The following is a 6000-nucleotide window of genomic DNA, read 5'->3' as shown; positions in this document are numbered from 1 at the left end:
TATATATATAATTGTATATATAGATGCGCTTGCGCCATGTTTCCTTCGCGCCAGTCATTTGAAATTATATAATGCTACACATTCACTCGTCAGAGATCAGAAATTGATACACGAATTCGAGTATTATGAATGTTGAATAAAATACTATAGCTAAAATATTACAGCTCACTTTTATCGATAAATAAGTCATATTAATAAACATCAGTATCAAATAAATAATAACGCATTTATTTCTGAGATTCTATAACATTTATAATTTAAATATACGAAAAATGCGCCCATTTTTTAATAAAAGTGAAGTATGTATAAGGACTTGTTACATAAGAATCAAACCATTTGATTCTTTTGTTGACTAACGGAAGATAGTTTTCAGCAAAAGATATAAATAATACAATATAACATTACATCCTTGTTGTTTGTCAATGTTAAACAAATATGAAATAATAACTGTGTACTCTGTGTCTTTGGAAGCATCACAATTCACGACAATGGATGCGGTCACCGACGAGATACTATTAAAGATTAATATTCTTACAAGAGTTGGTTCCTTCTGAATATTGAAATAATTAAGAGTTAAAAACTGATAATATTGTACTAATTTTATGATTTATTAATTTAATGGAGTATTTATGTATTTATAATACTCGATTTTTCTTTAAAAATTATGATTTCAGTGCTGTCGTCAAAGTTTGATTATCAACAAAGATGATAATTGCAGACAAAAAAATTGTAATTTTTCTGTAATATATAATTTTTCTGTAATATATAAAATATTATAGCTTTACAAGTATGCATATTTATGAAACATTTATGTAATAAAAAATCATGAATTTAATAACCAAATTTATGAACCAAATATTTATGTTAATAATAGCAAATTTATATTAATTATCGATAATGTCAGCGTTCTTCAATTACTTCTGGGCCTTTGAGGCCCTTTTTATACCGCCGAAAATTTGTCCGAAGAGTGTCAGGATTGATACTCTTTAATAATATCTCGTCGATGATGCGGTGCACTTAGCGTTATTTTAAAGTATTTAATTGGAAAATCAGAAGAAAGCATTTCATTAATTGATCAATCAAAGAATACTTCAAGACATTTAATTGTAGCGTCAAATAAACCGTACCCACAATATCCAGATATTTTCATATTTGATGGTCGCGCGAAATTTTTGAAAAATCGCGCGCATGCGCAATCATCAGTTTGCATTGCGTCGCAATGCGTTCGTTCACGTTTGTTCATAGTCGCGCGCGCCTTTTTGCATTTCACTCAAGAAGAACCATGGATGCGGTCACATTATTATAGATATAGCAATTGAAAGTTTCGGATGACCATCGTAACAACCATCGCTAATCAATTATAACTACGATGATAATCAGTCATCATTTTACGATACCGAGATCGAATCGGCGGGACGCTTAGTAGAGCGCGCGCGTGTCCGCCATGTTTGAGCGCAGTGACATTCCTTCGAAATCACAGTTCGATTACTTTGCAATTTCCGTGCGTTTCACATATTTAAATAAATTGCGCATACGAATTATATGCCGCGAGTGTGGCAGTCGGAAATATCAAGCGATCGCTGTGATGTGCTAGTTAACGTGATGCGATCGTAAATGTTTTTATACAACACATCGAAATTATACGTATGAAATTACAATACATATGGTGCTTGAAGTCGGTTTTACATTAGTTGCAAGCCGGTTACAAGTTTGTTGCGATAGCCAATATGAAGTATTGATTTTAAAATGCAAGCTTCAGATTGGATTTCGTAACAAACTTGCGATCGACTTGCAATTAATGTAAAACCAGCTTTAAACGTTGTCATTTGCAAATATTTCCGATGTGATAGTGAATCTGTTAATTGGTGTAAGCAACCCAGCAAAATGGATTGAAATATGAAATGGATTCAGATTTTCAGAAATATTGATTCACGAATATTAAAATGAATGCTTTTCAATCCTGAAATGCATTTTTATTCATTTATAGGAATTGCATATCCATATGCCTTTCAATCTAAAAATAATATTAGCTTTTTCTGTGTATTGTGAATACTATTCAATTCAAAATTTTGAATAAGAAATGCAGTTTTTCAATCTAATTGCATCCAATTGAATCCAATTAAATCCAAAAAAAGTATTTGCTATTTAAAATACGCATTCGGATAGAAAACAATTTTAATCCCTTTTAATCCATTCTCGTTTACTGGGAATTATTTTATGTAGAAGGTTCGAACGCGAAATCGGACTATCAACCATAATGAAATTGTGCTGTTTTCGGCCGGTTCCTGACACCCGGCAATGGCATTTTTCCACTTTTATGTCTTAAAGGCATTCTACAAACAACCGTTGCTAGTTAAAACATTTCACGATAATCAAATCAGAAGCATAAATAATACCATTAATGTTTCTAATTGTCGCGACAAACGTTTCAACTGACAACGGGTGTTTGCAACGCATTGTAGAATGCCCTTAACTCTTAAGCCGGTTCTACATTAGTTGCAAGCCGATCTCAAGTTTGTTGCGACAGCCAATCTGAAGCATTTTGAAATCAACGCTTCATATTGGCTGTTGCAACAAACTTGCGATTAGCTTGTAACTAATGTGGAACTGGCTTTATAGAGCGCGCGCAGCAACATCCGCCATGTTGTCTCGCGCCGCGTTCGTTTGCGATCGTGACGAAATTATGATATGTGTGTATTTCTTACGTTTCGCTTCCGTTTAAGCGAAATGCATACGTAAATAAATATCATGAGTATCGGGCAACTATCGGGACATATTAATCATTGCGCGATCGTAATTAGCCGATTGTTACAATTGGATATCGGATTTATGTATCAGCAAGTGAATTCCGAAGTGATTAGAGCCGATGCGTTTTCGATTCGAAATGGGCGCGAGAGGAACGGCTGAGGTACATTTTGGTGAGTAAAATTAATAATTAATACCTGTAGTTTGCATGAGTACTTGCACATTCATCAATAGTGAGCATCGTTACTAATTACGATTTACGTTTATTATTTATTAGCTACTTTTATTTTATATATATAATTATCTTGAGAAAAACCTTGATAAGAATAAAAGTTGGAATCGAATGCAAAAGGAGACAGAAGCGTAAATAAAAGTTTCTTTGAAACAAAAATTGAGAAAACGAAGCATAACAAGGGCGTTTGTCTCAATTTTCGCCTTTTAGAAGCTTCGTTCATGCTTTTATTACTCTTGTACATTCATGCGATTTACACTCTAATTATTATTTTCATCAGGAAGAAAACAGCTTTGCAATAGTTGTATAATTCTTTAATATGATTAGTCTTGCTTTTTCACATGACACAGTTTGCTGAGAGCGTTCTGGGGACATAAACACGTCTTCTACTGGATATTTATTGTTAAGATACTTTTTGACGAACTATGTTATGTGAGCTTAGTCCCTCAACTATCTAAATATATAAAGTAATCATATATCAAAGAATCTTTTTAACATTTGCAAAGCTGCGATTTTTGTTGAATACAACCATTATGATTTTATTGATTCATATGTCTGTGAACAACTCTAAAGCATTGAAATACTCATTTCCATTAATTTTTACTTTTACCTCATTAATTAATGCACAATTGATAATTTCGTTAATTATACAAAAGAGTAATTTTCTCGCTGTTTTGAATTTATATTTAATAACTTGGTACTTCGTCTAGTTTTAAAAAGTAATTATTTCGCACGTATACAGAATACGTCATTTGAGATCGAAAGTTGTAGGCTTTTCTCTAATCAAACCATGTAATTACTCTAATTACGGATCTTCGTATTTAATCGTCTGCTCTTTCCGTGCAATGCACTTTTCGCGTAATTCGCTTTGCGCTGACTCGACGATTTTTCACTCGTGGTCAATTTTGCGAATCGTCCGTACACCGTCGGGACACCTCGAGGTAATCGAGGATATTTAACGACTAGCAACGATGCCTCATCCGGAACGGGACATCCGTCCGACATTTCTCGATTATCATACTCCAAATGCACCCACTGAAAACATGATCGATCGCAAAAATCGAATATGTATACATTGAGAAAAAATTGTATCAAATTTTAATAAATATTTATTGGAATAGTATTAACTCAACATTTATTTACATGTGTAAACAAATGTTTACTAAGTAAAAAAATGATAGTTAAATAAAATTAATGATTTTTATTTTACCAAATAAATATGTTTACTTTTAATAAATATTCAGCTAGTATTGTTCAAACAAATATTTATTAAAATTGAATAGATATATTTTTTTTCAATGTACTAATCACATAATGTATCATAAAATAATAATTCTTAGCAATATATTTAAATCTTTTCTTTTTTCTCGTAACACAATTTATGATATCATTATAACTTTTATGTTCTAGATTATTGGGTTTCCGATACTTTTCAAGTAATACTTGATTATGAGATGATGTCTTGAAAATTTCATGTCAATTTTATGTAACTGTAATCATTGTGTTATGTACTTGGTTTTTTGCAAATTACCTGAAACGCGCGCATCCAAGCCTCGTAAGCGCAATTGACAACAAAACCGTAGACTGCTTTCCGAAAATAATTTTCATAAATCGCGTCCGCAGCCGATCGGACGATTTCCTCGCGAATAAAGCCAATAACATGGCTGACGTGTTCGTCTTCAATTATTTCCTGCCATTTCGATATTGGAATTTGAGAGGGAGGAGGCAAAAACTCTTCGAAAGAAAGAATTTCGGAGCGCAATATAGACAACGAAGTCATCGTTTTCGATTCGTTGTTTTTGCTTTGCAAATTCCTTAGCATTTCTTCTTTTAATTCTTTTTTCCAGGAACTATTTTAACCTTGATAAAATCCTGAAGAATAGTAAAAGCCAGTAGTAAAAATACGATGACTATATCTACGTTCATTTTTAATGAATGAGTGACAGCTTAGAAAAATCGAATTAGAGAATTTATTATTAAAGAAATTCACGCGATAGATGTATATATAGTGTCCTTTTCATTTATGCTAATTTTTTAGAATAAATGCGCTGTGAACTACAATCAAAAATTATTCTTAGAAAAATAAAATTAATTTTTATTGATTTAAATTAAATTTGGTTATTGTTGAAGATTTAGTAGAATATGATATGTAAAATATTTATATGTATTATATGTGTTATATGTATTATATGTGTACATACAAAGTGGGTTAGAAAATTACTATAAACAAAAGGCCAAAGGTGATGTTGCTCGTAACATTCAATATATATTTTTATTGTCTCAAGATATTGTATGTATTGAAATTTACAAGGCTATCAATAAAAAGATAAATTGCATTAGAAATAAATCGCGTCTAAGTATGAAATGTTAGCTCTGTTTCGTTGATAATAAATTACCTCTTAGCGGTAAATTTCTAATTTAAGGCCTAGCTATATATTTTCTTTTTTGAAACTGTGAATTTTACAAAAACGTGATTAGAAGCATTAATGTTGTCTTCTTGATACAATGCGCGTAAAAGTGGAACTGCAATTTATATAAACGCAATTCATTAGGATATTTTCAGCTCATAAAAGCATTGAAGACGATTGATTAAGTTATTAAAATCGATAATAACCCTTTAATCGATATTGTTGATTTACTTTATTTTTCTTTAAACTCAAATATGAATTCATTATTTACAATTATATAAAAATTAAAATTTAAATAATTATTCGATTCAATATTTAATTAAAAGTAATTAAATAATTTTTTACATAAATGTATAATATTTTACATAATATGTAATTCTTTACATAAATATATTATTGTATAAATTTCGAATATTGTTTACATTTGAAATACAACTTTGGTGGAGAATATATTAAACTTTCTTCTTTTAATTCTTTTATTTTTGCTTTTTCGAGCATTTTAATTAAAACTATATTTTAAGAGTGCCATGATTATTTTACTAACAGAATTCAAAAGCATTCAATTTATAATCAAGTTTAATCATAATTATGTGCGATTAAAGGGTTAAACGACCG

Source organism: Atta colombica, unplaced genomic scaffold (genome assembly GCF_001594045.1).
Source record: "Atta colombica isolate Treedump-2 unplaced genomic scaffold, Acol1.0 scaffold83, whole genome shotgun sequence".
Classification (NCBI taxonomy): domain Eukaryota; kingdom Metazoa; phylum Arthropoda; class Insecta; order Hymenoptera; family Formicidae; genus Atta; species Atta colombica.
Note: the sequence above shows the minus strand (reverse complement) of the source record.